This window comes from Copidosoma floridanum, unplaced genomic scaffold (assembly GCF_036245765.1).
Source record: "Copidosoma floridanum isolate Cflo_tuat_1 unplaced genomic scaffold, Cflo_Japanese_pri ptg000024l, whole genome shotgun sequence".
Taxonomy (NCBI): domain Eukaryota; kingdom Metazoa; phylum Arthropoda; class Insecta; order Hymenoptera; family Encyrtidae; genus Copidosoma; species Copidosoma floridanum.
The window spans coordinates 8,839,953-8,863,480 of NW_028321901.1; the positions used below are offsets into that span (position 1 = coordinate 8,839,953).

Genomic DNA, 23,528 nt, shown 5'->3' on the forward strand with positions numbered 1-23,528 from the left:
ATACGTGCAAAGTATTAAGATCGTCACACATATATAATTTATATAAATAAAATTATAATTACAGGTAAAATTGGAACTGTTGACTGACATAGATATGGTTATGTTAATCGAGCGTGGAATTCGTGGTGGTATAAGCCAATGTTGCAATCGGTATGCCAAGGCCAATAATTCGTACATGAAAGAAGGCCATGAAGCTAATAAAAGTGATAAATATTTGATGTATTATGATGTTAATAATTTGTATGGATGGGCTATGACCAAACCATTGCCTTATTGAGGCTTTAAATGGATTCAAAATGTTAGTCCAGTTGGTATCTTGAACGTGGCAGATGATAGAGAAATAGGTTACATACTTGAAGTGGACCTTGAATATCCTAAGACTCTTCACGATGCTCATAAGGATCTACCTTTCTGTGCTGAGCACATCGCACCTCCAGCGTCCAAGCAAAAAAAATTGATGACCACACTATACGATAAACAACGATATGTGATCCACTATCGCGCGCTCAAACAAGCCGTTAGCCATGGTCTTCGCATAAAAAAAGTTCATAGAGTTTTACAGTTCAATCAAAGTCCGTGGTTAAAGAAATATATAGGCTTTAACAGTGAAAAGCGTAAGAATGCAACGAATGACTTTGAGAAAATGTTATATAAATTATTTAATAATGGTGTGTATGAAAAAATGATGGAGAATGAGCGCAAACGTATTGATTTCAAGCTTATTAATAAATGGGAAGGACGTTACAATACTGAGAGTTATATCGCTCGACCAAATTTCCACAGCTGTGACATATTTGATAAGCAGTTAGTGGCTATACAATTATTACGCACTGAAATCACCATCAAGAAGCCAATATATGTTGGATTGAGTGTCTTGGACCTATCTAAGACACTTTTATATCAATTTCATTATGACTTTATGAAAAGTCAAATGGCAGATCAATGCAAACTTTTATACACAGACACCGACAGTCTTCTGTATGAAATATCAAATAACAATATCTACAATGTGATGCGTGAAAATATCATAGAATTCGACACATGGGACTATCCTATCAATAATGATTTTAACATGCCTCGTAGTAATAAAAAAATTGTTGGCCTTATGAAGGATGAGTGCAATAGGAAAGTCATGTTGAAATTCGTAGGATTGAGGAGCAAAATGTATAGTGTAAGGATTCAAGACCAAAAGCCATTGAAGAAAGCCAAGGGTGTCAAGAGCTCAGTAGTAAATGCTATGATAGATTTTGATGATTACATCAAGTGCTTATGCAAAAATTCTAGTATGACTCGAGAGCAAAAAAGTATCAGGTCACGACATCATCAGCTCTTTACTGAAAAAGAAAAAAAAATTGGATATATAGAAATTATATAAATCCTATACAGAAATTCTCTCACCTCTTTGAATAGGTAAATTCTCCTCACTCCTCAATTCAATTTCTTCTCACTTAGATTTATTGCTGTATCACTTTTTCTTCACGGGAACTTTTTCTTTTAATCCTTACCTCTGTCTTTCAACAAAATCTCATATTTTTTCTTTCTGACTATGTTTTAATCATTTTCTACTTTCTTAATTTTTATTGAAATTTATTTAATCATTTTTATTGTCGTTCTCTTTTAAAGTGCTCCTTTTTGGTTTCTTTGCTTTAGAAACTTTCTACATTCAATGCCCTCCACTTTTAAAATTCTTTTTATACATCTGTCATTATCTTCTCTGTTTGTCTTCTATTTAGCAGAAGCTTTCTTAGCGTCCTTTTTTTTACACATTATTTGTTCCACCAGGATACCTCCCTTATTCTCCTCTTTTTACTGAACTTACTTTTTTACTATACACTCACTAAGCATCTCTTACAAAATTTTAAGAGTAATTAAAAATGGCAAAAAAACTCTACTAAAGTCATTGTCCCAACTTTTTCAACTGCACCGTTATAAATCCCTCTGTAACCTTATTCTGACTTTTCTAACTGTCTCACCCTTATCCGCCTCTTTTTTTGGGTCGCTCTAAGCTCCACAATAAACTGTGAAACTAGAAAATAAATTTTAGCCAGATTCGTCTATTGAAAGTTGACATAACCGGGAATTGAAACCCTCATACCACTATAGACTCTAAGTCTCAAAATATCTGCTAACATTTGAACTACTATTTCTCCTTTATGACTAAAATTGACTCTACAAAAATACCCAAAATACTTTTGGAACTTTGCCGAGAGGTACTCTAGCATACATAAGTACGATCTCAACTGTTTGTGCTAAAGTACAAATTTCTTGTGTTTTAAGGTAGAAAAACTTATTAATGGGTATTGAAAGGCTATAAAAAGTTGAACAATAATGTTAATGCTACAAAAAATGTTGGAAAGAGTACTAGAGAAGTCTATCATAAAATTAAGAACAAAAAGATGCTGAAGTCGTACTTGACATGTGTTAATCTGCCATACAAAGTAAAGGTTAGGATAGTTTTAAAATGTGCACTGATATATACAAAAGAAAGAAATTTGTCTTATAACATAATAAACGAAAAAAAATTGTTAGAGGCCATGACGATATGAGTCACTCCACGTTTGATAAGTATGCATAGGTGTAGATACTGACTAAGGTCGTGACTTTTAAGAATGATACAAAAAAAAATTGAGAAAATATACGAAGAAGATGGAAGAATTTGAGAAAACTAGTTGAGGTAACATAAAAAAAGAGAAATGATATCCGATAAGAATAGTTAAAAATATCCAGAGCTACTATGGATCTGATATGCAATAATATCAATATACGAACAAAGCTTGAAAAGATAAAGAGAAAGCTTTAATAGTAAGCGAACGTCAATGCAAGCATAGACAAAGCGTAATTATTGAGCTTAGTTGTCAAAAATATGGAAAACGTTCAGATGTAAGAACATAAACATAAAAGGATTAATAGGAAGCTTGAATACAGGTATCAGTAAGATTAGTTTAATAGAAATAGTCGTAATAAAAATTAGGAAATTTGGATATTTGTCAATTATTAAGATACACTAGATAGGAAAATTAACATTAAAATTAGAGTTTTATATCAGAAGGCGACAATATAAATGTGTGAGTTGATGAGTTTAGTATCACTGTGTAAATTTAAAATGCGATGAAATACATTACGATATTCTATAGACGAACTAGACTAAGTAAAATAGAAATATTTTTATAGAAATTAAGTTAGAATTTGAAGATAATTTGGCATTCAACAGTCGAAAAAAAAAATATAAATCAATAGTTTTAAGAATTAAGACGCAATGGGAAAGGAGCATTAACTTAGATATTAGATAAGAAAGATTTTATACAAGAGGAATCTGAAAAAAGGGGATGTAAAATTTAATAATCTTTCACGTTATTAGCAGTTTTGTGATGATTAACAAGATGAAACAGAAAATCGAGTATTCACGTGATGATATGGTGGGTAATACAACATAAGATAAGGTAGATTAAAAGGTGATGAAATAAGATAAGATTTAGGATAATAAGGGTAGAAACAAAAAGAATAACAATTAAATTACTAGCGATGGAGGTTTTATTTTAGTGCAGGTTGTAAACGACAAAGGATGTCATATACTTAATGTTAATCGAAAAGAGATAAAGAGTACTTGTTGACTAACTTTAGTGCTAGAGCAAACTCTGTTGTTGAGTATATTATCAAACTTCTATCTTAGCGAGACTAAGTTGTCTTTAGATATATGGTAGAATCAAGTCAAAGCTCTAGTCTTTTATGGTTGAGATAAAAAGTAACAGAAATAACTGTACTAAAGAAAAGCACAGAGAAACAAGTTTCCAAATGAATGATACCAGTACAGGATAAAAAAGGTTTAAATAAGTATAGACAACAGAGATCTAGGGGAGTCGATAACTAAAATATAACGATTGATAAGTACTGAAAATTTTGTAAGAGATGCTTAGTGAGTGTATAGTAAAAAAGTAAGTTCAGTAAAAAGAGGAGAATAAGGGAGGTATCCTGGTGGAACAAATAATGTGTAAAAAAAAGGACGCTAAGAAAGCTTCTGCTAAATAGAAGACAAACAGAGAAGATAATGACAGATGTATAAAAAGAATTTTAAAAGTGGAGGGCATTGAATGTAGAAAGTTTCTAAAGCAAAGAAACCAAAAAGGAGCACTTTAAAAGAGAACGACAATAAAAATGATTAAATAAATTTCAATAAAAATTAAGAAAGTAGAAAATGATTAAAACATAGTCAGAAAGAAAAAATATGAGATTTTGTTGAAAGACAGAGGTAAGGATTAAAAGAAAAAGTTCCCGTGAAGAAAAAGTGATACAGCAATAAATCTAAGTGAGAAGAAATTGAATTGAGGAGTGAGGAGAATTTACCTATTCAAAGAGGTGAGAGAATTTCTGTATAGGATTTATATAATTTCTATATATCCAATTTTTTTTTCTTTTTCAGTAAAGAGCTGATGATGTCGTGACCTGATACTTTTTTGCTCTCGAGTCATACTAGAATTTTTGCATAAGCACTTGATGTAATCATCAAAATCTATCATAGCATTTACTACTGAGCTCTTGACACCCTTGGCTTTCTTCAATGGCTTTTGGTCTTGAATCCTTACACTATACATTTTGCTCCTCAATCCTACGAATTTCAACATGACTTTCCTATTGCACTCATCCTTCATAAGGCCAACAATTTTTTTATTACTACGAGGCATGTTAAAATCATTATTGATAGGATAGTCCCATGTGTCGAATTCTATGATATTTTCACGCATCACATTGTAGATATTGTTATTTGATATTTCATACAGAAGACTGTCGGTGTCTGTGTATAAAAGTTTGCATTGATCTGCCATTTGACTTTTCATAAAGTCATAATGAAATTGATATAAAAGTGTCTTAGATAGGTCCAAGACACTCAATCCAACATATATTGGCTTCTTGATGGTGATTTCAGTGCGTAATAATTGTATAGCCACTAACTGCTTATCAAATATGTCACAGCTGTGGAAATTTGGTCGAGCGATATAACTCTCAGTATTGTAACGTCCTTCCCATTTATTAATAAGCTTGAAATCAATACGTTTGCGCTCATTCTCCATCATTTTTTCATACACACCATTATTAAATAATTTATATAACATTTTCTCAAAGTCATTCGTTGCATTCTTACGCTTTTCACTGTTAAAGCCTATATATTTCTTTAACCACGGACTTTGATTGAACTGTAAAACTCTATGAACTTTTTTTATGCGAAGACCATGGCTAACGGCTTGTTTGAGCGCGCGATAGTGGATCACATATCGTTGTTTATCGTATAGTGTGGTCATCAATTTTTTTTGCTTGGACGCTGGAGGTGCGATGTGCTCAGCACAGAAAGGTAGATCCTTATGAGCATCGTGAAGAGTCTTAGGATATTCAAGGTCCACTTCAAGTATGTAACCTATTTCTCTATCATCTGCCACGTTCAAGATACCAACTGGACTAACATTTTGAATCCATTTAAAGCCTCAATAAGGCAATGGTTTGGTCATAGCCCATCCATACAAATTATTAACATCATAATACATCAAATATTTATCACTTTTATTAGCTTCATGGCCTTCTTTCATGTACGAATTATTGGCCTTGGCATACCGATTGCAACATTGGCTTATACCACCACGAATTCCACGCTCGATTAACATAACCATATCTATGTCAGTCAACAGTTCCAATTTTACCTGTAATTATAATTTTATTTATATAAATTATATATGTGTGACGATCTTAATACTTTGCACGTATTACTCACATTCGTAAATTACAACATCGCGTCCCATGTTAGGCCAGGCGTTGTGTAATAATGAGCTGGATCTAAATGATATGCTTCAAGACAATTATTTCTAAAGTTTTCAAATATTTCAACTAGTAACAATACATCTGTCTTTAAATATAAGTCGGAATACTGCCCAAGTGTTTGTATGTTAAAAGTATTCCAAATATTTATAGCATGTTCATATTCTTCATCACTAATAAGGGCTTCGAGTAAGCTGCTGTAGAAACTTTCTTTTGATGGCAGCCTACGTTCCTTAAGTTTTTGAAAAGAAGATGTATAATCGTAAGGGTACACACCTTTTTTTAAAATAAATTTATTTGACCTGTAGTGTAATGATCATCATTTGAAAATACTGTTTCCAATATTTTTAATTCTTTTAAATAAGATGACAAATTATCAAGAGATGAAGTCAGAAACTTAAAGGAATCAATAAATCGAAGACTGACATTAGTCCCTTCCACATATTTTGTAAATGAAATGTATTTTTCTTTTGTTTGTGGTAGAAGCTGGATTCTTTCCGAGAAGCATGTAGCAAGTTTTTTTACAAACAAATGCGAATCATATCCGCTCAAGTTGTGAAAAATTACGGGTATCATTCTTGAGTCTTGATAATTAAGATTGCATTTGTTATGAGCAGGACCACGGTATCTAAAATAAAAAAATATTGTACGCTTTATGATATAATATGTTAAAAAAAGTACACTTACTTTCTAGTGAGATGACAGTGATCTCTAACTATTATATCATCCAAGCTAAATGGTTGGTTGCATATGTGACACAAAGAAGCTTTATTGTATTTAAACTGTTCTTCAAGTGTCAAATTTGTCATTTTTATAGGATTTTTGTATAATTCTTCTAGTTTTAGAGCAAGAAGATACAGAGAACGAACAAACCACTTCGCAGGTGTTTCATCATCGTTTTCGTCACTTTTTCTGTAACTCTTATATTCTGATTTGCTATCGTCATAAGAGCACTTAACAAAATAACCAATACTGAATACTGTATGACTTTGATAAGCACAACTGCTCTTCGTAGGTTGTAGCAAACACTTAAAGTCTGCATATACAACGAAAGGTACTTTGTTTTTATTCGTAAAACTTTTTAATTGTAGTATATCATCTTTCTGATTTCTATTGGGCAGTATAATTTTGCACTTATTTAGAATTTTGCAATCGACTTCATGCTAACTTTTGCTTTGACGAAAAATAGTGAAAGCAACAATCACATATATTATATGTACTGCATGTCCATGTTTAGATAATAGTTTACATAAAAAGCGGGATAAATTTTTTATCCAAACGTAATGATATTTGTATTCTTCGTTTAAATGATTATTACCTTCATTCATATCATCATCTTCTTCATGATCTACATAGAAGCTTTCAAGAAGTAAAAGATTCACATGGACTTCTTTTTTATTTATTGTTAAGTGACTGGGAAAAACATTGTATACATCATTCCTGTTTTTAAAAAAATATAAATTCACCGATACTTTGTTTTGGTTTTTGAATTTTCTAATTTGCTTTGGGTTAACAGGAAAATCAATTCCATCAAAGTTTAACTCGTTTTCGTATTGAACATAGTTCGAGACCCGATTTGGATTTCTTTTTGTTGGATGTATTGCTGACAGAATAGCCCATTTAAAACACTGAACGTCTCTGTTCACTACATTTACACAAGCATTTTTGTTTTTTATGTAACCTGGCAAATCTATAAAAGAACTACCTCGCATAGAATTCAGTTTATTAATATTCACAACTAAATTCAAAATTGAAAGCAAAGACCAGCCTGATTCTTTGTCACTAAAATCATCCATATTTTTTTCTATTGGCTGTTGTACATTCACATCAAACCACTCATTCAAGTCTGTTGTCTGGAATATAGCTTGTGATTTTGTGTTAAAGTATTTTAAATCTACATTTTCAAAATTATCTTCAACTATTATATATTCAGCTGCCAACACTGTATTTACTTTTATCGCTTCATATTCACTAAGAGATCGATGGATCCGTTTTATAAACTGATGTTTAGCGTCTTTTAAAAACTTTTTCAGATCTAGGTGTTTTAAATTTACGATCAAAGCTGTCGTAATGCGTTTTTCAAATGCACTATTATGCACTATTAACGTCATTTAAATTTACTGATCTATCATCCTGAAGAACGAGAGCTGCTGTCACTTCTATCATACCTTCATCTTGAATGCTTGTTGTAGGGCCCGTTTCTGTCACACCTTTACCTTGGACGCTTATTGCAAGGCCTGCTTTTTGTATACTTTCTGGTATAAGAATTGCAGGTTCATTTTCGAATGCCTTGACTGCTGCTGTCGCTTCTTGCTCACTGTCTGCCACAAAAACTTGAGGTTCATCTATAAATATTCTCTCCGCCTCTACTATTTCCAAATGGTCATAAAGAAATTGTACAGTAGTTTTGAGTAAAGCCACAGCTGCCTGAAATTTTTGTTTTTCAGAGGTTGTTAACTTGCAACTCTTACTAAAAGTATCAGCATCCTTCAATGTTACAAGACTACAATCTAACAGTCTTTGAATTTGAGCAGCGTTGACTTTACTTTCAACAACTTGTTGGTATGATTGCCACAGGCAGGTAGCCGAATCCTTGAAATGCTGTACAGTAGCCATGAAATCTTGCAGGAGGAAGCTTAGTAATCAAGTCATTGGGTTAAAATGAACTGCTCTGTCAACGTAAACTCCTTTAAATACCTTCAGAGTTTAGCAAAAAGCATATTTAAATAGGGGTGGGAAGCACGTGTATATTTGTGTGAATGAGAGAAAGAGATGACTTGGGGTGGTGGTAAATACCTTACAAGAAGTCAGTATTACAGGTATGATAATATTATAGTTATTAGAAAGGTATTAACACCAAACAAAAAGTTAATTAATAATTGCGGTAAAACTTTAATTTCAAAAGTTTTTTTTCTTATCTAAAAAGAAGTTAAACATTATGTTACAATAAAAGACTGAATATTAAAAAAAATTAAATAATATTTATTACATTCAATAATACAGTTATATTCTTACAAAATTACAAATATAATGTTCATTATTCAACTACTATAACTTTTTTTTTTCCATTTATATTTTTTCTTTATTTTCTTCATTTTCTCTTTTTCTTTTTTTTTCTTTTGATTTAATAGCTTTTTTTCAGCTGGGCAGCTTGACGCTTCTCTTTTTCTTCTAATTTTTTCCGATTATTTTCGATTATTTTCAACCGAACTTTCATCATTTTTATGATTTCACCTGCCCTTATTTTTAACTCCTGCTGCTTTAGCAAGATTTAGACTCTCATATCCAGTTCTTTTTTATCATCTTCTGTCCATTCCTCAATATTCTCTGGCAGCAGTTGAATTGACAATCGTAACTTCTGCTGCTGCTGCTGCTGCTGCTGCTGCTGATGCGATGATGTTGGTTTTTTTTTTTTTTTTTTTTTTGTGGAGGGAGGGGAAATGCATTGAGGCACACCGCAGGGACAGCGGTAGTGTGGGACTCGGTGAATTTTTTTTCATTAGACCACCCATACCCACTAAACCCCCCCCCCATGCCGCGTGGCTTTTGATTCACCCCGGAACCGCGTTAGCATTACTTCAGGGTGGAGCCACCAGGGAGACTATCGCGTCTCACAGCATTAACGAGCTAACTCGCCACCATTTGCTAGAGGTGCTGATGCTCTCGAGTCCTGAAAAGGACTCGGGGTCCCTTAGGACCAGCACCCTGTCTAGCGCTTTATAGTAGGCTGCCTACTCAGCCAGCACCACTATAAGCTTAATGCTTTCTCTTGCTGATAGGTAAAAAGTACCCAGCGCAGCGTGGGTCCACATAAGCCTGTCTTTCCACTCAAGGCCTTTCTGCCTTATTTTAATCCTGCTTGGGCCTTATCCCTGGCCTCTTTTAGGGCTCTTTTAAATAGAGGGCAGCTTCCGCTGCCTGCTTCGTGCTTGTTGTCCGTTGTTGGGCAAAGGAAGCACCGTGCTGGGCCTGTACACTCTTTCTTCCGGTGGTTTGAGCTTCCACACCGGAAGCACAGCTTGGATCTGTTTTCTTCCTTAAAGTTGCCCGAGACGTGTCCATATCCCAGGCATTTAAAACATCTTGTTACTTCAATTCTTCTTCGAATTCGGCAGCTTACAAAGCCAACTCGTAACCTGCCTTCCTTTTCTACTTGTCTGGCAGATGCTTCGTTCACCTTTATTAAAGCCTGCCTCTGTCCTCTGGCATTTGGCTTTAAGAGAGCAACTTCTAGCTCCTGGCTCTGATGTCCAAAAGTCCTAGCGAAAGCCTCTTTGACCTCATCTTCCTCTACAATGGCATCCAGGTCCCGGACCTCTAATGTCACTTTTCTGTCGCTCATTTTCACGGTACCCTGTCCGGCTACCGACTTTTGAATTTGCTGTGAGAATGCAGTAGCATTCTCTACACCTTTGGCTTTAATAAGTATGTCTCCTTTTTTTGTAGTGACAACACTTTGGACTGCCACTTTAGCCTTATCAGGGTCAAAGTTCGCCTTCATAGTCTTCAGCACCGTTGCAAAGGTCTGTCCTTCAGCCATCTCCATTACTACTGTTGTTGTGGGGTCCACTTTTTTCTTCTGGCTTGTTTTGTCATTCAGGGAAATTTCCTCTAGTTTGCCACTACCTGCCTTCTTTTTCTTTAAAGACATAGTATGCTGGCGTTTTTCAGGGCTGTCCGATGGGCTCCTGTTTCTCTTACTTCGTTCTATTTCCTTTAAGGCAGTGTTCAGGGTTCGTTTCTGTACATGCTGACGGAAATTATCTCGCCTTTTTCCTCCACTGCAGGGATTTAAATTACGACTTCCAAGCGTTAATGTACAAATCTTTTTCAGTAAGACAGCGTTCTCTTAGCACCTCTGCCTCTTGAAGATGCTTAAGCGCCGCTTTGAGCCCATTTTTAACAGCGTTCGCTGTGTTGCCGTACTTATCATTAATCAGTTGTAGCGTCTCTGTAATGTCATTCGTTGCTGATTGGACTTTATCAGCAACTTGCTGTCGCTTTACTCCGAGCCTAGTGGCACTTTCTTCTAAAGAGGCAAGCTCTTCCTGGGTCTGGTTGCTAAATACCAACACCTTGCTAACCTCGGTGTCGTTAGTGCCTATACTCGACAGGCTTCCTCGTCGTCCTTTGTCTGAAAAGAAAGGCCATGGAACATTTAGCAGTCCCTGTTGGCCATGAGATACGTCTTTGTGGCCCCCCCCCCCCAGAATCTGTGGGGCCTGCGTCAGTCACCCGGGCTTTCACCGGATCGGAACTGCCGGCGGATTCCCTTAGAGAGGTTACCGCCTGGGGTACTTGTATTGCATCGACGTTTTTCATTGTGGCATCTTTTCAGTGTCGTACTGACCCGCGAAGGCCAGCACTACCCTTTTTTCTAGAAATAAGTATTTGGAAAGGGTTAAAACCAGGGCAGCAGCCCTCTCTGTCACCAGAGAAGACCGCTACTTGCTCGGGCCGGCCGGGAGTCGCCACACTCCCTCAGTCCCACCCACGGAGACTGCCCTGGCGTTGAGTAACAAGTGTAAGAATGGTGTTCGTGTGTAATGTATGTATTTGTTGGTACACAACGGTCATCCCAGCGAGACGAGCGGCAGGTGTACAGTCCCGAGACCGCGCAGACAACCCAACAAAACGGGCTGGCATAAGGCACTAAGGTGCCGCCATATAGCCTCCTCAGTGGTAGTAAGCCTAGATTAGTCGGCTCACCACGTCTTTTTTGTTCATGAGGCGTATAGCCATATCAGATGTGGTTACCCAGACTTACCCGGGCCTCATCATCCGGCTTTACCCGTCGCCGGGCACCCAGCGCAAGCCCGGAAAAGGACCCGCCACACGCAACCCAGAATAATCCGTATGTGTCCCTGTGTTTGTTTAGTAAGAGTGTGTGATGCATGTATCTGAGAAGAATGTTTTAACCGCCGCTTACTTCTATACACGACGGGTGCTAGTTTTTGTTGGCCCGCATCAAGCAATGGAGTGCCACCCACGGAAGCAGCAAAAAGCGAAGAACAAGGAGCACAAGCAGAGCCGGCCCATGCATCCACACCGATGGAGGCATGGGGCACTAGTCCCCCGTCCACATCGCCGCAGATACACACGCCAACGCTACACACGCCCCCGACCACCACCACAGAGAGCCACCCCAGCTGCCCATCGTCACCTCTTATTTTAAGAGGATGCCCCTATCCGCCACCCGGGGAAGCGCCCGGTATGGAGAAACTAGCGAAAACCCCACCCGGCGATGATGTTGGTGGTAGAGTTGGTGATAGTGGTAGTGGCGGTGATTTTTTAAATAGTGATGGTGGTGTCGGAGCTGGTGGTAATGGTGGTGTTGATGATCGAGGAGGTGGCGGTGGTTGCTTGTACAGCTCCATCCACTCGCTCTATGATATAGAAGATGGTAGCGGTATATCCTTTACTTCTATTGTAGGTGGCATTAAAAGGACATCTTCTTCTTTTATTGCTGGCACTTCTAATTTTTCTTTTGGTTGTGTTTGATTTTGATGAGGTAATTCGTCGTCATCGTCGTCGTCCTCTTTATCAAAGAGCCACCATAAAGGACCATCTGATTGAATCGGTAAAACTGGTGGTGGTAGCGGGATGAAATTTTTGCACACTAGGTCGAAGACATCGTTAAATAATACTGGCATCTGCTCTGTAAAAAAATTGTTATTTTAAAAGTGATGTTACATTATAAGCAAGTAAAATTGAAAAAACTAAAAAATATCAAAAAACACCTTTTTCTATTTTTCTTGTTCCTTTTTCTTCCACTGATGGATCTTTAGACCGTGATGTTGAATTTTTTTCCGAATGATAAGTCGATGTTCTCTTGACCATCGTAATGCTGTAAAAAAAATAGGAATACGTGAATGAACACTGCATTATGTATTATTTGAAAAACAAAAACACTTTTTTTTCTATCTGAGAAATGGTTGAAATTTATAATAGGAAGATTACGACCGCAGTAGAAAGTGAAAACATTCTTTTACAATACGTCGTAGAAAGAGAAAATAAAAGCAATCATTGTAATACAGATAACTTACCTTTGCTGCTGCTGGATGGGTCTCGTGGGATACTTCAGTCCTTGTAACTTTATGGCCCACTGCTTTCTACTGCTTATCGTCCTAGCTATTTTCTTCCTAATGCTGGTGTAGGTACAGGAATTGAGTCGAGCTGAAACGAACAAAAATAATTTAAGTTTGCTAAATACAAAAAAATTTAAAGGCAGTGTAAATTAAACACATGTAGTAGATGTAATGAATTATGTGAAAGGAAAAGTAATTTTCACTTTGAGAATAAAAAATAAGTAAACGGTGAATGTGTCAGAGAAAAATATTTTCACTACGAAAAGTTATAGTCAAGCGACTATGAAATAATTTTAGAAGTACAGATTTGGTTAACTTTGTAAGAGAAAAATATTTTAGGATTTTAAAATCGAAGCACTCTCACCTTTGTTGCGTTAAATTGCGTACAAGAAAAGTAAAAATAATTTATGAAAGGCAGCTTGTATTAAACGTATGTAGATGGATATAATAAACTGCGAGAAAAAAATATTTTTAGTTTGAAAAAAAAATTTTTTAGTAGCTTAATTTTAAAGTAAAATGTGTCAGAAAAAAATTATGAAAAATATTTTCTTTACGAAAAGTTTTACAGAGAGATAGTTTTAGTCAAACGAGTTTGGAAAAAAGTAGAAACAACTTTAGAAATACATATTTAGGCAACTATGTAAGGGAAAAAAGCAAAAGATTTTGTGATTTTAAAATCGAGGCACTCTTACTTTTGCTGCGTCAAATTTATGGACCACTTCCTTCACTGCTGCTTCTGTTTCGGCTACCGTTGATATTCCTTTTTCTTTTCCTTCTGGAATTGAGCTCCTTGTTTGCTGTTTTCCTCTTCCAGACTTGTTGCTTCTTTGAATGCTGTTGTAGAGGTGGGCAAATTTATTTTGCCACTCGAAGAAAATCAAGTGCATGAATAACTTGCGTACATACACATGTATGTATTAGGTGGGGGAGGGGGGTGTATTTTGGATGTGCCATCTCCCCTATTCATGAATTTTCGCACAATGATGGTCCAATGGCTACAAAACGCAGTTTTCCCCTACTCATGAATTTTTCCATGTATAATGCTGTTTACATGTGAAGAAGAGTGATAGATACAGTCATAATTGTATCCTTTTCTAATACTACAATTTTTCGGCGTAGCTGTTCGACTGTCTATTTAAACGAGATGTTAGTCCCTCAGAAATTCATTCATTCATCGACATGGATTCTCGCAAAGTATCTTTTACACCGACGGAGCGTTTGGAAATGGAAGTCTGCAAGCAGTTGTTTGAGTCTTCACCAATCACCAACTCTCAGGATGCAGGACAAGTCGTCGCTGACCATCTATTGCTGCTGCAACCACATAACTCTCAGGATGCAGGGCCGCTCATCGCTGATCGCCTTTTTCCGTCGCTGCCAGTTGAAGAAGAGCTTGGTGAATTGGTTGAATATTTGCAAAGTGATGACAGCAACGATGATGATTTGTTTTGGCAGAGATTGGCCGCTCACCCAATATCACCGTTATTATTCGATGGACCCTTTCCACCGATAACACCAAGTCCTACTCCTTCATTTACGAAGGAGTTCGATGAGCAGCGTGAAATCGCTGGACGTCAGACATCACCGCCTGCTCCTGAACCACCGCCCATAATTGACCTCACGTGGTCACCGGTAAAAAAATCAGTGGTATCAAAGGCAATGTTGTCGAATGTTGACCCTATACCACCAGTGATATTAAATACACGTTTGCCGTTGATATCACCATTAAGCTAAGCTCCTTCATTTACGGAGGAGTTCGAAAAGAAGCATACTAGTCATCGGGCAACATCACTGTCACCGCGACCTGCATCACCACCAATAATTGATCTTACATGGTCACCGGTCAAACAATTGGTGATGTCCGAGGCAGCGTCGCCAATAGTTGGCCCGAATAGTGATGTACTGCAGCCTCTGGACTCATCAACTAAAAACCTCAGTCAGCAGGATAATATGCCACCACCACCCCCACCACCACCAGTTGAACTTAAAAACTCGACAACCGTCAACAAAAAAAGGAAGAGGAAGAGTACCATTAATGGAGGAAAGAAGAAAAAAAAGTATGTTGAAGTATTATATAAAAAAAGAATGTCGAAGTATTATATACAAATTAAATTTTATTAAAATGTTTTAAAATAAATATTTTTATTACTTAAAAAATAAATGATAAGAAAATTAAATAAAATTTGTTTTTAACGAAACTTATTACCTTATAATTAAAAAATTTCATCCTCGTCCCATTCGTGTTCGTATCTATTCTGATAAACCCTGTCTTAGTAATAAGTATTGGTTGTACTGCATGCGAAAGAGCGTATGGCTGAGACACTTCGGTCATAAATAAAAGATAGTTCTGGCTGCTGCTGTACCCTACAGGTAAATATATCGTTGGATCTCTTAGTTATACGTAGAAAGGTAATAATAATACAAGATAACTTCTACTGCTGATTTTACCTGTGCGTAAACAGTCCACCAATAAAACACATTATACATAGGCTGGTAGTCAAATTCGAACGAAGGACCTGTCGATACACAAACAAGATGATTTTTACTGCTGTTATTTTGCTGATTCTATTTCTGCTGTGCATAAACAGTCCACCCATAAAAAAAATCTATACATAGTCAAATTGAAACCAAGGACCACTCGATCTAAATAATATACTGTGCTACATTATTAACTCTGATCCTATCCTATTACCTACCCATTGTACATTTTAAATTAAAAATCTTTATAAAAATATATACATACACGCATCGTATGTAAGTATTTATCTATTTATGTAGATAAACATGTATATGTGTACACGTATTACCCTGGAAAGGTAACACTTGTTTGTCATACCTCACAGATATGAGTGTGTGGTTGGGGCTCACATCCATACATACAAAATAACACGCTCTCCTACAGGCAAACCAGAGAGAAGGAAGCTGTGCACAACCCCTAGCGCTTCGTGCAGAGTTGTAGCTGTCCGCGCACGATCGTGCACGTGGGCAGGGAGGGGGACGTGTGCTGGATTCGGTGTGTGCTCGTACCGGCCTAGTCTATCTACTGATAACCACTAATTTTTTTATCTAACTATTTTCAAAATCAATTATCTACAAATTGGAGCTATCTAGAGGTATGATTTTTGTTGGAGTTTATAGTCTAGATGATATACTATAAAAAAATAATATGTATAAGCTTACTTCTTGAGATATTTGATTTTAAAATAAAAAAATTGATTTAATTTTGGTTTTTCGTAAAACTTTGAGGTTAAGAAGTCATTAAAAATATAGATAAATGTTTTTTTAAGCTGCTACACGAAGCAAAGTGCACACTTATTATTAATTTAAGTTCACACTGATTATTAAGTTAAGAAGTCATTAAAAATAAATATAAATGTTTTTGTTCTTACAGTATATCATTTAGACTATAAGCTCTACTAAAAACTATACCTCTAGATATAGCTCCAATTTGTAGATAATTGATTTTGAAAATAGTTGGGTAGAAAAAGTTAGTGGTAATCGTAAAATTTTGAGGTGAGGAAGTTAACAAACACTTTCATAAAAATTTTTCTAATATTCTGTATCATTTTACTTGTAAGCTACAAAAAAGTCATCGTTCTAGATAGCTTTCTTCTTGAGATATTTGATTTTGAAACAAAAAAATTAATGAAAATTTGGTTTTTCGTGAAATTTTGAGGTTAAGAAGTGATTAAAAACACATATAAATTTTTTTTTTCCTACAGTATATTATCTAGACTATAAGCTCTACTAAAAATGATACCTATAGATAGCTTTAATTTGTAGATAATTGATTTTAAAAATAGTTGGATAAAAAAAGTTAGTAGTTATCGTAAAATTTCGAGATTAGGAAGTCAACAAACACTTTCATAAACATTTATCTGATACTTTGCATCATCTTCACTGCATGCTCCAAAACAAATGATCGTTCTTGAAACCTTCCTTCTTGAGATATTTGATTTTAAAAGAATGAAAATAAAAATTGACCACTGTACGCCGCACCACACCAAGGGAGCGCCCGTGCAGTAAAGCCTGCATACCGGCGTCGCCGCGAGTACCTGACAGCAGGTAGAATTTGTCAAGGGCAGCGGCCCTCAAGTAGCCCGCGTAGGTCTGCCCGATTCGCGACATGTGGTCCAGAAAAGCGTTCAAACAATAATTTGCCAGCTTTACTTTACGAAAATTTATGTCAGACTTAGCAAGAATTTCCAGAAGTGCTGGAAGTTGACTCAACTAGAATTACCAGACATTTTAAGGCGATGGGAAAAATTGCAAAGATAGAAAAATAGGTATCGCTACAATTTAGTAAAAAAAAAAATAAAAACAAAAAAATCGACACTTTTTATTATTTCTTCGTTATATACATCATAAGAAGTCATTTTTGTGAAGAATTAAAACAGAAAATAAAAGGTAGATTTGTTAAGATAATCTAAAGCGGAAAAAATATTGTTGAACCTAGACAATCCTTCACGTTAATTTCAACACGCGAAATTTCTACAGATAATGTCATGCTTTGTGTTTGGTGGAATATAAAGGGAATTTCGTATTGTGAGCTACTACAATCGAAGCAGACCGTTACATCGGAACGCTATTGTACACAACTAAAACATTGAAGTAAAAAGTTGGATGAAAAAAAATTCGTTCCGACGTCTTGGATCAGCTATATTAGATTGGCAATATTTTTATTTATAAATAAAAACTCTAAAAATTCTTATGTTGCATTTCGTATCAGATAGAGAAAAATTTAGTCTGCCATATTTAATTTAAAAAAAAAACTTTTTTGTCATGATCAGCGATCGGAAAAACCCGTAGATTGCAGTTCTTATTACATTTTAAAGAATACAAAGTTTTTAGTCTAGGATCTTGGATTGGCTTAATTGAATTTTTTAACAATTACTCTATTACTGTAATCAGTGACTCAGAAACCTTAGTCTTCAAGTTATAATTAAATTTTAAAGAAAAAAAAAAAAAGAAAAATTTTGTCTTTAATCTTGGATCGGTCACATCAAACGTTAAAAAAAAGTTATTTTCGTAGTTGGCAATCTAATAAATAAAGTACACTTAATATAAATTGTGCGTGTACTTTATTTTTTTCAGCCATTTCTGTTTTTTCACAAAATGTTATTTACATTCGTGCTAAAATTATAATTAATTGTAAACAAAAAAAAATTTACTTGAATTGATTTTTTCTTAATTCAGAATCTTGTCACTACGTGCCATTTCATCTATAAGTAGCCTAAGATCTGTTGCGTTTAACAATTAAATAAGCAAGAGAGCCTTAAACTTATGGCCAAACCATAGTGCAGAACATCTTCTATGCGTGTACGTCGATATGGGGTAAAAAAATTGTAGAGCTCAGATAGCGAATTCGACAGGAAACGAACCTTCTTATTTACCGATTGCATTCAATGTGTCCCATTGTAATAACTCTAGAGCGGTCGCTGACACATATAAAGTCAATAGTAACATGCAAAGATTTAGTGTGATATGTGGGACACGAAGCAAGAGGATTAAGGACAAATTCATATAAGAAGCCGGTGAGTAAACTTTTGCAAAAAAGCAATACATTCGAACTATAAAATACTCAACTCCTTTTAGATCCTTATCAAAAGACAAAAAAACTAGTATATTAGACAAGTGAGCTCAAATTTACTCTACGTAATGCAGACGGTACATAAGATATATCAAAGCGCAACAAAAACAGTAAAACACGTTAACAAATGCATACGTACATCTTATTAATGCATAAAGAAAAGTCCAAAAAAACGTTTAAATTGCTAACCACGAAATCTACACAATCGATTCTGCTGAAATTTCGCATACTTATTCTTGACACTTCTTAAATGGTTTTCGCATGGTTTTTTTTTGTAAAAAGTCATAACGGTGACAATAAATAAGCTTAGAGTTTTACAAAACAACGCTAGCTTTGCTCTTTAGTTCAGTAGGATCCGCTTTATGGCGTCGAAGTAAAATCGAAGGCACCTGCAACTGAAGTCAATGAGTCTAGTTAATATATTCCTCAGTAAAATGTCAATTACAATAACCAATGACGTTACTTTAACCTCTCGACTTTAAGCATTTAACCAGGAATTAACAATCCTTACTAGTCTGCGTTCGGGGAACCTAATAGTGGAGTTATAAATAAGAAACAAACTTGAGCAAACAGGACAGTCTTTCACAGGCAAGCGACATGAACCAATCTCCACCTTGGATCACCAAAACGACTGAGCTCTGCGAAAAAAAGGTGCTTTGGACGCCAACGTCACCGGCATAACACCAGGTAAATTGAATTGAAACACACTTTATTAATGCCAAGGATAAAATATTCGAATGGCAAAGGGCAGGAGACTGTAGATAAAAGCACTATACTTAACTCAAATGCTTCAGGGCGTTGTAGTTTTCCTTGCGACTAGATATTCTAAAAGAGCAAGAAAAATATAGCAGCTTACTTAAGAAAAAAGTGAATGTCTGTCGAAAACCAAATAATAACGTCTTAAATACTGAGAGCAGTAATTAAATAAATGGATTCAAAGGGCAGTTCCACCAACGGGCGAATAAGGAGCTGAGGCACACGATAACAAAGGACAACTGTAAAGGGAGAAAAAGATCTAGACGAAAGAGAAATTCATCATAAAATAGAAAAGCTGGGCATTTGAAGCAGATATAATTAAAAACAGATGGAGAGCCGTTAAAGAGAAAGTAGACTCCTCGGTACTATAAGTAAGAACAAAACAAATAGGTGGAGCTTGGGAAAAAGCCCATGGTAAAATATAGTGGTCAGCCAAGAAAAAAGAGGCCATAAGGAGCATTAAAAAGCGAAATAGGTGGTACAAACATAGAAAAAAAAGAACTACAGAAGTATCGCACTAATAGACAATATGTATCAAATACATAAAAGCATAGTCAATGAGAGGCTGATAAAGAAAGTGATGTGTTTAAAGTTTTAAACGTTGGAACCCAACGAAAATCCGGAAAAAAAGATTTTTGTTTTTGCTGTCAATAACCTAATAAACCAAAGACAAAAGGCTTATAATACCCAAATAAATGAATTTATCAACATCCAACCAGTTTGAACACAATTATTAACAAATAGAGTAACATTCGTATGAAACAGACCTTCAGCACAACACCTTTCAGTAATACATGGTAGAAAATAGCCAAAACAGACTTTTCTTCGAATCTATGGTTGTGAAAAATGGATTTAGTAATTTGTAGAACTAGAAAACATAACCTCCGAGAGTAATTAACTATTGAGATTTAAAAGAAAGTCAAAAAAAGACGTTTCTCAGTTACCTACATCCAGTAGAGGCTGCTATTAATGTGAAAAATAAAGATATACAGTGAAGGCACTAAAACTTATTCTCCTAATTTTTTTGAGAACTAGGAAACCTAACCTCACCTCAAAAAATATCAAGGAATTCCAAAAAATAGCCTATTTTCTGCCTTTTTCAGTAATCATAAGCCATTAGGAGCCTGTACACAGTCCCAATAATTTTTTCTAGTGTCTTTGTATCACACTAAACACATAAAGCGGTTTTGAGCTCTCAGCAACATAATCTCGATTGGTTACGTGCTCTTAATGTTACAAAAAAGTAAACAAAAAGACGTTTTCATGCTACCTACATCCATTAGTGACTGCAATTTATGTAAAACATAAATATACCATTAAACGGCACTAAAACGAAATCCCCTTATTTTTTTCAGAATTAGAAAAACTAACCTCACCCCACAAAATGTCAAGAGATTCAAGAAATTTGCAAATTTTGCCATTTTTGTCACTTATAAGCCATTACGAGGTAGTACAAGTTCCTTATATTTTTTTCTGGTGTCTTTGTATCACACTAAATATATACATTTTTTTTAAGATCTGAGAAACATAACCTTGGTTAGTTATGAGTTCTCAATGTTAGAAGAAAGTCGAAAAAAAGACATTTTTATGCTACCTACATACATTAGGGGATTGTAATTGATGTAAAACGTATAGATATTCTTGAAAGGCACTACAACTAACTGCTTTTATTTTTTTCAGAAGTAGGAAACCTAACCTCACCCTGAAAAATATCAAGAAATTCGAGAAAATATCTTATTTTTTTCCATTTTCTAAAACAATCAGTCATTAGGGGCCTGCACACAGTCCAAATAATTTTTTCTAGTGTCTTTGTATCACACTTAATACACACAGTCATTTTTAGCTCTTGGAAACATAACCTCGCCTAGTTATGTGCTCTCAATGTTAGAAAAAAGTCGAAAATAAGTCGTTATGTGCTTCCTACGCCCATTTAGGGCTGGAATTGATGTAAATTATATAGAGACTATTGAAAGGCACTAAAATTTATTTTCCTGATTTTTTTAAAATTGGTAATCCTAACCTTACCCTGCAAAACCTCAAGAAATTCGAGTAATTAACCTATTTTTTGCTATTTTAGTCGGTAATAAGGCATTAAGGGGTCGTACATGTTCCTAATTTTTTTTTTCTAGTGTCTTTGTATCGCACTAAATACATACAGTCATTTTTAGCTCTCGAAAACATAACCTCGATTGGTTATGGGCTCTAAATGTTAGAAAAAAGTCGAAAAAAAATGTGTTTAAGCTACCTACATCCATGAGGGGCTGCAATTGATGTAAAACATGTAGTAATAATTAAAAGGCACTAAAACTAATTTTCCTGAGTTTTTTTTTAGAAATAGTAAACCTAACCTTACCCCGCAAAATGTCAAGAAATTCGAGAATATAGTAGAACCTTATGAAATTTTACGTTTGTCGAGTTAGAAAAAAGTTGAGAATAAAATAGTTGTCACGAAAATTACCGGGACGTTTTTTTTCAAGGCAGGATAAAAGATAACAGTATACTTGTAATAAAGCTAAAAATAGCCGACAGACTTAGCCGACGTACTATATGGAGCACCCTCCAAAAATTATTTTGCAAACGATGCAAAGAATGAGAACAAGTAGCTTTTTCGGAAGCATTAACACCAAATACCTATAACTATTTTAAGTCAGGTACTTATAACAGTTAAAAACAATGATATTCAATGAATAAATGATCAGAAACGCACAGAAAACGAAAGTATTTTATTAAAAGATCCCTTACAACTTCCTTCCAGATTATGGGATTGCCCTGTAAATTAGTAAAGCTTATCCCTGTGTACCTACCAACAATATCTTATCGGTTTGTCGTAGGCACAAAAATTAATAATAATCTTATCTACCGAATAATTAGATGAAGTCCTCAAAAAAATCCAAATATTCGTGAAATTTCGTCTATAACTTTGTTCCAAAGCATAGGATCAAAGCCAAGCTTATCTCTGTAAACCTGCCAACAATATCTTATCAGTTTGCCGACAGGAAAAAAATCAATAATAATTTTATTACATAAATATTTAGACGAAATTTTGACAAAACTTTTCGAAAAAGGTTTTTAAAAAAATTGCGTCTAATTACTTATTCAATAAGATTACTCATCTTGCTACAGACTGAAAACTCATGAAATATTATTGGTTAACACACAGAGATAAGCTGTATAATTTTTCGAAACTTTGGCTAATTATTTATTTAATAAGATTATTATTGATTTTTTTGCTGACGGCAAATTGACAAGATATTGTAAAAAGAAACACAAAGATAAGCTGTTTGAGTTTTACTACCAATCCTATGCTTTGGAACAGAGTTATAAACGAAATTTCACGAAATTCGGATTTTTTCGAGAATTTCGTCTAATTATTTATGTAACATGATTATTATTAATTTTTCTGCTGACAGCCCACTGATTAAATATTGTTGGTAGGTACACAGAGATAAGCTGTGTAAGTTTTTACATTAATCCTATGCTTTGAAACAAAGTTATAGACGAAATTTTACGAAAATTTGTACTTTTTCGAGAATTTCATACAATTATTTATTTAATAAGATTATTATTGATTTTTCTGCCGTCGAGAAACTGATAAAATATTGTTTGTTGGTACACAGAGATAAGCTGTGTGACTTTTAACGTTATTCTTATGCCTTTTACATCAATTGCAGCCCCTGATCGACGTAAGTAGCATAAAAACGTCCTTTTTCGACTTTTTTCTAACATTGAGAACACATAACTAATCTAGGATATGTTTCCAAAAACTAAAAATGACTGCTTGTATGTAGTATCATACAAAGATACTAGAAAACAATAGCAGGAACATGTACGACCCCCTAATAGATTATGATTACCGAAAATAGCAAAAAATAGGCTGATTTCTCGAATTTCTAGACATATTGCGGGGTGAGGGTAGGTTTTCTAATGCTGAAAAAAATCAGGAGAATTAGTTTTAGTGCCTTTAAAGTACGTCATTCATGTTTTATATCGATTGCAGCCCCAAGTGGGAAAAAGTAAGTGAAAAACGTCTTTTTTTTCGCCTTTCTTTCTATGATTGAGAGTACATAACCAATCAAGGTTATAATTACAAAAGCTAAAAATGACTTTGTATATGTAGTTATACGAAGACACTAGAAACAGTTATAAGTAACATGTGCGACCTCCTAATGACTTATTATTACCGAAAATTGCGTAAAATAGGATATTTTCTCGAATTTCTTGACATTTTTCGAGGCGAGGTTAGGTTTCCTAATTCTAGAAAAAATCAGGGAAATTAGTTTTAGTGCCTTTTAATA

General features: G+C 35.0%; 1 protein-coding gene across 2 annotated transcripts in view; it reads right to left on the reverse strand.

The window, feature by feature from the left end:
* Positions 1–23,528, reverse strand: part of Eif4g (eukaryotic translation initiation factor 4 gamma) — a 763,642-nt gene that overhangs the window by 483,156 nt on the left and 256,958 nt on the right. The gene's annotated exons all lie outside the window — the stretch shown is intronic.